Source organism: Schistocerca nitens, chromosome 3 (genome assembly GCF_023898315.1).
Source record: "Schistocerca nitens isolate TAMUIC-IGC-003100 chromosome 3, iqSchNite1.1, whole genome shotgun sequence".
Lineage (NCBI taxonomy): Eukaryota > Metazoa > Arthropoda > Insecta > Orthoptera > Acrididae > Schistocerca > Schistocerca nitens.
Window position 1 is genome coordinate 660,154,976 of NC_064616.1, and position 12,522 is coordinate 660,167,497.

Genomic DNA, 12,522 nt, shown 5'->3' on the forward strand with positions numbered 1-12,522 from the left:
GAAAAATATTTCCTTCAAAGATTACATGGATCTGGGAACTAGTATTGACTTGGGGTAAGTAACAATATGGCACTAACCTTAAAACTTATATTTTGGCTCTTTGAAAATTAATAATGCTCACAATTAACACACTCAATAATATGATTACACATTAACAATTAGTTTCACAAAATCATTGGATGTGAGTTCTATTCATTGTCTCAGTCATCACTTATGGATGCGCGCATTGCATTAGTAACAAAACTACTTTCTTTACCTTAATTATTTCCAACTTCTGTTGAGATTCCTTTTACAGTTAGCAAACATCACAGTATTTTGCAAGTAAAAAATCATTACTGCCTTTAGCGATTAAGTATATATCCAGAACATACCAAATACAACACGTCTTTATACTTGTGAGTCCTCCATGCATCTACCATCTAAAGTTACTCCAACGCATTACCCATAACACCTTGAAGCAGCAATCGCTGTTGAGCACCGACACTACTACACATTCGTAAACTTAATTTACCCTGTGTATATAACTTTCATAATGCTGCTGCGTCCTTCTGAAGAATTTGGCAGTGTTGTTATGACAATTGGCCATAATACCACAAAAATTTCCTAACCTTACATAGGTATAGGCTGATAAAAGTTCTGGAACGTACCATAAAAGAGATAATTAATGAAGAAATACCAATCTTTGTCAGTATTTGTCGCTTTAAATACCATAAAACTGCCATGATTAATTTGGAAGCATTAGAAGTTAATCATCTAACATCTCTGGTTAGGAATAATGAATGTACAGATAGTGCTCCTATGCACTAAGAAACTATAAAATGTAGCCTATCATCTAAGAAAAACGCAATAGTATGAGCAACTTGCTCTTTTCAAAGAACATGGGAATTAAAACTACCTGAGTTATACAATACAGAGTTACAGAAAAACATTACTAAGTATTTACAGACTTCTTAAAAAATATAGTGCTTATGTCCACTAGTATGTGAGATCAAGCGTCCATTTATCACGATCATTTCCATCCTTATGACTAATCGTAGGAATTGTTACGCAAAGCATAGTGTAGCTATGTCACAAGTATAAAATATAAGGTATAGAGTGAAGGCAAGGGTAAAGTCATGTTAGAGGTAAAGTTACAGTCTGGATGGTCTGCAAATCAAGGATCCATAGTCATTGGTTCATATTTCTTGATAACAGGATTATATTTTTAGGTCATGCTATCTTGAATATTTTTTGATCACCACTAGGTATGTCAAAGTAGCGAGATTTGGCATTGTGCAGACTCATTGCTGGCAGCAGTAGATATAGTACCTAATGGCAACTCAGCAAATTATATATTAAGAGCTACCTAGTAGAGCTGTGAGTGCAATAAATGGTATCATTACAGCTCTCTCATTTTTAGTGTATTGTCGTCGACATCAGTAAGCTTGCAAAGTATGACAGTAGTGGATATTAATACAAAATCTAAACTTATGCAGGTAACAACTGCATTACATATGGCAGTGCCATCAATACATAAATGAGAAATTGTGTTCATAGTTCATTATCTAACAATATGGTACGAATAACAGTGGCTGTGCCAGTAAATAGACTTGAAAACTTAATGCACACAGACAATAATTCTAGAAAATAGTACATGAAGATTGACAGTAATAAATGACATAATACATAGTTCACAATTAATCAATCTACAAGCTGTCAGAGCTCATAAGAAAGATCAGTACAGCAGAATATCTCTATAGCACACGAGATTTGAAAATGGCATTTGTTGCAAATATTGAGTACACATAACTAATGTATTTCGTACAGAGAAGTGAAAATGAAATAATAACAGCAGATGCAAGGAATGGGCAGAACTACTGGGAAAAGAGGGAATAAGACAAAGAAAAGTGCACTTTTGCTGCAAAAGAAAATGTGTGGCGATAAAACTATTCTAAGCGCAGACATGAAAATGTTAAAGAACTCAGCATGACTTAAAAACTCGAAGCGTTTACTCATAGTATAAGCATAGATTGCAAAGCATACAAAAAGAAAAAAAAAATTGGTGATGAGAAATGGCTCATTGCACCTGTAAAGCATGAGGAAATCACTATGCTGGAATTATTAATGGCATAGTTAATGCAAACAAAAATAATATCAGCAAGTGCTAAATGTCAGTGTACATATCATGTAAAAGCATTATTAGTCCAGAAAAATGCAGTGTATCAAGCAGAATATGTATGACTACTCTATCATTCAAAAGCAAATCTTTTCTTTGTAATACGAGGAGTAATATATGTGTGTACCAAGTAATGTCATGACCTTCTACAATAGTTAAAAAAATAGTATCTGTACCTCCATGAATCCATTATTGTGTTCTCATTAACTTCAAATTACAATGATACATTTCTCATTATAACAGTGTGACTTCTGTGTCATCACTTTTCTTTACATCATCATTCACATATAATCATTATTATTGTTAGTAGAACATCATTGCGTCTTCATTATTACCACTTCATAAAATATTACCATAATCAAATTGAAAGTTATATCTATCATACATAGAAAAATCGTTAGTACATGTCATTGTTTGTATTGCTATGATACTCACGTAGCACGCTGAAAAAAAATTGATTAGTGACATCATATAAATGAGTTCGTAGTATACGGATCTTACCCTTAAGTTTATACTTTGTTGTTTCCTGTAAAACGTACAAGAAAAAATTAGTTGGTGTATGACAAAGGATGGCCTTTGCTGCGCTTGTTTCGTTTATTTTCCATTAACGTATTGCGTATCCTCGATGCTTCAGAATGTATATATGTTTACCTCTTTCTCTTTTTCTTTAAATGTTAACAACTATTTCTGAAACAGTGAATGAGCATGATGACTAAATAGTAATGACAATAGACAGTAAGCAAATGAAATATTGTCTCTACCTAAAAGGTGGCTGTCTGAAACACATAGTACTGCATAAAATTGTACTAAGTTACAATACAAATAACAAATACGTAGTACATAGTGGAAATAAAAGTGCTAAAATTAGAGAAAATGCAAAAGTAATTATTACGTTACGCTGCGACAGTGTAGTATCAAATGTAATCTCCATCAGGAAAAACATAGTTTCATTCAATAAAATGTTTTACATTACTGATATGATGGTTCCCTCGTGACTTTTTCGTACGCATAGTTTCTACATGAACAACATTTGGATGCGGAATAGTTCTTATTCTGTATTTGCTACTCAACAGCAACTCGAAACTCTTGCACCTATTTTTGGCTTTGCTGAAAAGACGATGAGTACGTTCTAATACTTTCAGACCAATTTTAAAATCGCGCAGATGACTTACCTATTTCTGTTGTTTCTTTCTTCGTTCAGCTGCACGATTATTATTGTTGATTGCAATGTCAATGACCTCATGGAGACGTAGTCGTCAAGAAGCAGGAAATGCTATTAATTCCATAATTTTGTTCGCCGGTTCAAAATTCTTTAATACCATGTACAGAGACAACAATGTAGAGTCATTTGGAATGGAGTTAATAATTTCTTGAAAAAAAAAAAATATAGATATATATATATATATATATATATATATATATATATATATATATATATATATATATATATATATATATCGCAATCGGTGTGTTTCTAACGACAGTATAGACGCAAGGCTTACCACTTTATTTCATAATACATTCTTATGGGTTTGGTGAAGCATGGTAATTGGATGTGTATATAGGTGTAATTTATAGCTTTCGGAGTACGTGTCCATATTGCTCATCTGAACTGCTGTCCATTTTCAAAAATTACTTTTTTTTCATGACCCAGAATCGGTAAGAAATGTTTTTTAAAAGCTACTGAAACAGGTTTGGTTGCACCTTTAGTTAATGGTGTGATGTTACACATTTAGAAGGTAGTTCTACTGCTACGAAAATATAAGAAAATCCTCTTTTGCTTCTGGGAACTGGTCCAAAGATATCCAAGGCAGGCATGTGACCATGTGACGTAATTTAATTGGTGGTTAGTGTTATTTAACGTCCTGTCGACAACGAGGTCATTAGAGACGGAGCACAAGCTCGGGTTAGGGAAGGATGGGAAAGGAAATCGGCCGTGCCCTTGCAAAGGAACCATCCCGGCATTTGCCTGAAACGATTTAGGGAAATCACGGAAAACCTAAATCAGGATGGCTGGAGACGGGATTGAACCGTCGTCCTCCCGAATGCGAGTCCAGTGTGCTAACCACTGCGCCACCTCGCTCGGTATTTAATTGGTATAATGGGATATAATGAAGTGAGATAAGAAGTCGTTTATGATTTCGCTTGCTGGCAAAGCTTGCACGTTGCTAGAAGACATCGCATACGGTTTTCCATATTTGCAAGGTAACATTTCTGTCTGAGAATGAGGAAACACTTTCGTGAACCATAATGTGCATAATTTAAGTGAGTGTACCAAATTAATTTGTGGGCTAAATCTTTAGGTATACGTAAGATCCAATCGTCGCTGTGTGGATGTGTACATCGAAAGAGAATATTGTTATGTACTAAGTAGTAATGTCTGATTGTTGATTTGGCTTGTCATGCCAAAGCTGCTTAATATTTTTTCAGATACTGTTCTTATCTTGTTCTTTGCAGATGTCTCTAAGAGATGATGAAATAAAGTTTTCAAACGCTACTTGCCGCATGTACAAAATACTATAATTAGTTTGGCAAAAATATGTGGCAATTTCTTGTTGTCTGGTGGTAAGAGAACTGGATAAAGCATCAGCTACCACGTTTTGAGGGCCAAGAATATGGATTACAGTTAAGTCAAATTCTTGTAAATATAGCTTCTATCACCCAGGGCGGTCGTGAGAAAATTTTGCGGAAAGCAGAAATTGAATAGCGCGGTGGTCAGTATAAACAGTGGAACGACTTTCATTCAAAATGTGTTTAAATACAGGGTGGCGTACGAAATGTGTTACCAATTGTTTCTTTCACAATTTACTACGTACATTACATATCCCGCTGGGATCTCTACAGCAGTACCAGCAGAGCTTGAAAAAAACAAATGAGTTACGAAATGACGTGTAATTTACGATACTGCCGCTAGGAGACTAGTAAGCAGCAATGGCTGACAATTGAAGACTGACGACACAGCAACGATCGGCAATTGTGTTACTTTTTCATGAAACGAAAAGCCTTGTTGTGACTCAGAGGCGTTTTCGACAACAGTTTAACACACGAAGGGTCCCTTGCAAGAAGACCATCCACAGGTTGTACGATAAATTTGTACAGGAAGGAACAGTATTGGAAGCGAAGCGACCTCGGCCTAAGCCTGTTTGTTCGCCGGAAAATATTGAAGCAGTAGGAGGTGCTGTACAGAGAAGTCCCGGGAAATCGTGTAGAAAGGCAGCAGTGCTACTGGGAATATCCAGACGCTCCGTTCAACGCATTCTTAAAAGTGACTTCCATATGTATCCATATTAGATGACCTGTGCACAGAAGCTCACTGAAGACTACAAGCAGCAGAGACTACTGTTTGCTCAGTGGGGGGAAGGATAGGGAGGAAACTCTCAACAACGTTTTGGTTTCAGACGAGGCGCATTTTCATTTAGACGGTGTGGTCAACAAACAAAATGTACGCTTTTGGGCCACTGAAAACCCACAAGTGCTACATGAACGACCACATTATGCTCCGAGGATTACAGCGTGGGCAGCAATTTCCAGTCACGGACTGATTGGACCCTTTTTCTCTGAAGAAACTGTGAACAGCGAGCGTTATTTGAGCATGCTTCGCAATAGCTTCATTGCACAGCTTCTTGCTACTGCCGTGCCCTTCAATACGCAGTGGTTCATGCAAGATGGAGCAAGGCCACATACTGCAAACACTGTGTTGGAGTTTTTACACGAGCGTTTCGATATGCGGATCATTTCACTCAGGTTTCCAGGTCGCTTCAATGACGGACAAATTTGGCCCCCAATAGTCCAGACCTCAATCCATGTGACCCTTTTCTTTAGGGGTACCTAAAGGAAAAAAATTTTCCCGAAACGTCCACGTGATTTAATGGAGCTCAGAAGACTTATTCTTGAAGCTTGCAGTGAAATTACGGAAGACATGTGCCGTAGGGTAATCACTAACTTCAGTGTTCGTTTGAAGGAAGTTAGGAAACGAAACGGTGGACATATTGAGCATGAGCTGAGCTAGAACAAATCTCCCTGGACGGTTCTTCATTGTAGTATATGTTGCTTTCAGATTGTATTGACAATTAAGTTTATATTCAAAAACAAAATGGTAACACATTTCGTGCGCCACCCTGTATAATAATGGCCAAACGATACTAAAATGTAGACTTTCACGGCCGGAAATGTCATGTCCATTATAATTATCCGGGCTGTTATGCCGTAGTCTGTTGGTGAATTCTTTGTCAAATCCCAACGTTTCGTCCCCGTCTGCGGGAGACATCTTCAAGGGGGTCTGTAGCTAGAAATATTTGTGAACCTGAGTTGCTCGACGCTGAGTTGGAACATCGCCACAATGCACTAATCAAGAACGGATATTCGTTCGCCGAAATAAAACGTGCGTTGAGACAGCCACGCAGAAATCACTGTGACGTACAGGCTACTGCAAAATCTAAGATTTTCCTGCCGTTTGTTAAAAATGTAACGGAAAGAATAGGGAGGATCTTGACGAATCGGAATATCACCGTAATTTACAAGCCCACCAGGATGATACAGGAATACCTTAAGCCTGCCAAGGACGCTCGCAAACCATTGGAAAACGCTGGAGTGTATAGAATCCCATGCAACTGTGGAGATGTTTATGTGGGTACTACTAAAAGAACAGTTTCAAAACCTTTGGAAGAGCACACGGGCAATTGTAGAAGAGGAGAAACGTAACGATCAGCTGTTGCGGAGCATGCTTTCCAGCCAGGGTACCACCATATTCGTTTCGAGGAGACGCACGTACTAGCGGCCACAAGCCTATATTACGAAAGGCTCTACAGGGAGGCAATCGAAATCGCTAAACACCCTAATAATTTCAATCGTAAGGAGGAGGGCGTGAAATTAAACGGTATAAGGATGCCGGTGTTAAAGAAGATGTGTACCACCCGTCCACTACTGGGTGATGGCAACGGCGATCGACGGCAACGGACAGCGGCCAATTGCACTGACGTTTTCAAAACACGTGACGTCACGCCGCGGCGCGGGAGCGCGCAGGCACGGAATTTACCGGCAGTCAGTAGCGAGCCAGTGGTTGTGTTGGACCTTCCATCGAGCTACAGACCCCCTTGAAGAGGTCTACTGCAGACGGTGACGAAACTTTGGGATTTGACAAAGAATTCACCAACCGACCACGGCATAACAGCCCAGATAATTATAATGGAAATGGCCAAACGACAGATAACTTTTCCAACTCTGTAATCGAATAGTTGCGTTCTGCAGCAGACAGAATGCAGCTCTCAGAATCAATGCTTTTACTAACAATGATGCCATCTTCTTCTATCTCTTGGAAAATGTATACATCGAGGGCTGTTTTGGAACTGTCAGTGGCGATCGTCAAGTTCTTATTGGTATCAGGGTGTGATAGTGTCGGTGCATTCAAGAGTGCATGCTTAAGGTTCAAGAATTCGGAAAGGGCTTGTTCTTACCATGTACAGATAGTAAAAATGTTCAAATGTGTGTGAAATCTTATGGGACTCAACTGCTAAGGTCATCAGTCCCTAAGCTTACACACTACTTAACCTAAATTATCGTAAGGACAAACACACACAGCCATGCCCGATGGAGGACCCGAACCTCCGCCGGGATCAGCCGCACGGTCCGTGACTGCAGTGCCTTGACCGCTCGGCTAATTCCGCACGGCTGTCCAGATAGTATGTTTACCTGTTAATTGGCTTAATTCGGGGTCTCCAGTGCAGAATAATGAATGAGGCGCCGAAAAAAAGCTGATCAGCCATAGGAAGCTACCAAGTTGCTTTTTTGAAGTAGGAATCGTAATATCAGGAATTGCTTGAAGTTTCTCTGGATCGGGAGCTATGCCCTCGGTAGAAATGACATGACCTAGAAATTTAATAGACGCTTTACCAACGTGGGATTTACTCAGATTAACTGTGAGGCCCTGCTGAAGAAATTTCTGAAGTAAAGCTTGAATAGTATTGTTATGGTCGGACAAAGTGGGTTCCGCGACTAAAATGTCATCAACATACGTAGTTATTCTATCTTTCAAGACAGCCGATATTACTGTGTTTATACCTCGTGTGAACGCAGCAGAAGATATTGTCAAACCAAATGGTAGTTTACAGAACTGATAGAAATTGCCAAAATAGAGTATTGCCGTGTATTTTCTACAGTTGAGGTGAAGTTCAATCTGCGAAAAACCTGATTTTTAGATCTAGTGCTCGATAAACACACGTACCTTCAAAATTTCTGTAAAAGTTCTTCTAAAGTCTGTGGTCGATCAGTTTCTGTTACTATAATGTCGTTGATTAGCGTCAATCGAGGACAAGGAGTAATGATCCATCTTAGATTAGATTAGATTAGATTTACTTTCATTCCAATTGATCCGTAGTGAGGAGGTCCTCCAGGATGTGGAACATGTCAGAAAAACAACAATACATGACAAATATTTACAATTAAAACAAATAAGCTAATGTACCATTCCACAGGTCCCAAGTGGAATGATCGTCATTTTTAATGAACACTAAGAGTAATTTTACAAATACTAATGCACTGAATTTAAAATAAAAAAGTTTTTTATTTATTTATAAGGTAATACAACTACTGTAATACTTATTTACAATGAACACATTACTGCACTGAAATGGTGCAGAAGTTAGATTATACTAACACACACACACACACACACACAAATTTTCAATGAACACATTACTGCACTGAAATTGTGCAGAAGTTATGTTGTACTTATATACAAATCAGTTGGTTTTACTAAGAAATTCATCAATGGAGTAGAAGGAGTTGGCCACCAATAAATCCTTTTCTCTTAAACTGAATTTCATTGGTTGTTAAGATTTTTATGGCTGCTGGCAAGTTATTGAAAATGTGTGTTCCTGAATAATGCACACCTTTTTGTACAGGACTAAGTGACTTTAAATCCTTGTGAAGATTACCCTTGTGAAGATTATTCCTTTTCAATAAGAAGGTGTAATGGACTTACGCACTGACTAACAGCTGGTTCTGTAATTCCTTGTTTGAGCATGGCTTGAAGTTACTGTTTTACCTATTCTCTATAAATAGATGATACGGAATAATATTTAAATTTGAAATAGTCGTGAGATTAGACCTGAAATTCATATAAGAAACCTGTCATAGTACCTGGAATGTTATCAAAGACTCGTGAATGCTTCAATAAAATGTCACGTAATTGTTGCCGCTCGTCATCAGTTTCTGTTTCGCTTTTACTTATCTTGTTGGTAATTGTTTGTTTAACGTCGTATTCCATATCATCTGGTACGTTATTGCAATGAACACGAGTGTCAGCATAACAAGATGTATGCAAATGCGAATCTGTGGTAACAAAAATAATTCAATTCTATTGACGGTTTGTTCCTCAGATGATACAGTTTGGTGAAAATCCGAAGCAACCTGGTCCTCATTTATATTTAATATGAGGTACGAGTTTTTGAAATCGAAAATAGCTTTACGTTCGATCTAAAGTCCATACCTAACATTACGTCGGTGGTGAGTAAGGGAACAATCACAAAATCAGAATAAAATATGTGACCGTGTCCAGAGAAATGTAATTATGTTTGAAGTTTCACGTCGACGCCTTTGTTAGAAACGTACTTCCGTTTTCCGCAGTGAAAAAGTCGGGCAGGAATCGTCGTTGTTACACTTATTAGATGCAGCATCACATATCACAGTAAGAGGCGAACCTGAATCTATCAAAGCAGTTAATTTATGTGTACCTATTTGTATTTCAGTGGTGGGGAGCTGTCTTATTCGTCTGATTCTTTTCTTGTAAAGGCGTTTCTCCAATGTCGTCGAAAGCGATTATGCTTTCAGTTACTGTTTCGTGAGGTTCTAATTGCTGATCGTCGTTACAGGCTAAGGCAACGGGGTTGTCCTCTAGTCATGTAGTATTCGGAATTTGATTACTTGTCGAAGCTTTTTGTGGCTTCTCAGTAATTTGTACAGTTCTGATATTGTGGTCATTAGGGTTTTGAGGTAGGTGTAAACGTACGTCAGGCTTATTCAGAGCAAGTGGAGGTTGTTGTTGAAATTGTCCATAATTCTGGAAAAATTGTTATTACCATGATTACGCTGAAAATTACGATTATAATGTCTTTCTTTGTTTCTGTAATTAGTCTGAATGTTTTGGTTTAAATGCGATCTGTGGCTTCTATACACGAAACTATTGTGTTGTGGTGTAGTATTATTGCTGTGCTGTTGCATGTATACGAAAGTTTGCGGAGAACCATTGAAGTTGGGTTGACCTTGCTGAGAACATTGCTGTCCAGAATTTCCAACTTGCTGGTTTTATTGGTGCAATTGTTGTTGAAAATTCTGGGTGTTGCTACGAAACTGTCGATACTGTTGTTGGTTTTGTGAATACTGATTATTAAAATTTTGACGTCTGTAAAAATTATTCTGAAAGTTGGTACCATTCCTAAACCTCTTATTACGTGAGTCATTAAAATTTCCTGATGAGTTTTGATATCCATACGTGTTATTTCTGTTGCTGTATTGGGAGAAATTTATATTGACATAGGGATAGTCAGAATATTGTACTTCCGAAAATTGTTAAAGATCACTAAAAGCAGGAATGCTTTCTTTTCTTGCCCCGTTAACTAGAAGACTCGTAATGGCCCTCTATATACTTCTTCCACCTTTCTGCTTTCCCTTCTTTGCTTAGAACTGGGTTTCCATCTGAGCTCTTCATATTCATACAAGTGGCTCTCTTTTCTCCAAAGGTCTCTTTACTTTTCCTGTAGTCAGTATCTATCTTGCCCCTAGTGATATAAGCCTCTACATCCTTACATTTGTCCTCTAGCCATTCCTGCTTAGCCATTTTGCACTTCCCGTCTATCTCCCTTTTGAGACGTTTGTATTCCTTTTTGCCTGCTTCATTTATTGCATTTTTATATTTTCTCCTTTCATCAATTAAATTCAATATTTCTTCTGTTACTCAAGGATTTCTACGAGCCCTCGTCTTTTTACCTACTTGATCCTCTGCTGCCTTCACTACTGCATCCCTCACAGCTACCCATTCTTCTTCTACTGTATTTCTTTCCCCCATTCCTGTCAATTGTTCCCTGATGCTCTCCCTGAAACTCTGTACGACCTCTGGTTTAGTCAGTTTATCCAGGTCCCATCTGCTTAAATTCCCACCTTTTTGCAGTTTCTTCAGTTTTCATCTACAGTTCATAACCAACAGATTGTGGTCAGAGTCAACATCTGCCCCTGGAAATGTCTTTCAACTTAAAACCTGGTTCCTAAATCTCTGTCTTGCAAACATCATAGTATCTTGCAAATAAAAAAATAATTACTGCCCGTATCGTGTAAGTATATATCCAGCACACATCAGATACAACACCTCTTTATAGTTGACATTCCTCCATAAATCTCTTGTCTTAAGTTACTCTAATACATTACTCACAACAGCTTGAATCAGAAATCTCTGTTGATCAGCCACACTACTACACAGTCGATACTAAATTTGACCATCTCTTGTTCGATATAATATTTTCTTACTAAACTTGAAATCAATTTACCCTGTGTATATACCATTCAGTATCTGCATTTCACATTTGTGATGGCTTATATCGTGCTTAGATTAACATGTGATCTTCCGATGTTAATCACTTACGTATGTTACCTAGGCAAATGTATTCCCGTGATTTTATGACCCTACGTTAATTATTTTTTGGTCCTGCAATTTTTTTTCCATAGAGATATTTTGCGAAGTAGATATGGATAATTTCTAAATTTACACTGTTGCGTTCTTACCATTTTCCTTTTGTCTTCTCAAAAACTGAACCTCCATGTCCTTCATCTTTATCCTACCTCTTAAAGTCAAAGTTCACTTTTGCCCTGTCAACCAATCAGCGCCAAAAATGAGAGGGAAAGGTAAGCAGTGTATGACGAGATTCAGTATCCGCTTTTACATATCCAACTTTTACTTGGCGAAACACTTGTCTAATGAACCTAGCTGTTTGTTTATCCAGACCGATAACAATCTGATTTTCTGCAACAGGGAATCTCTCTATCCTTTCTTTTCCCTGCTTTTGCTTTAGCCATTTCACAAAAATTATGGACGCTTCCAAACCACTACGCAAAATGCTTTTTGTTTCTTCCACAGCTCTTTAATCTTGATTTCTCGGTTACAGCTCCTAGGTTGTGTTATATCCTCTCTCAACTCTTCTGAAGCCCTTCAGAAGGATTCCGCAGGAATAAAGTGTGAAGACTAATATTGTTTCCTGGGGCCGGGACATCTTATTCCGGGCGCATTCCCGTTTTTTGATCTACTCCTCCTTTGTTCCTCCTAGGTAGCCTCCGTATTAGGCGACCACTTTCCTTGTCCGGCACTTACGCTTTCCTCCGCT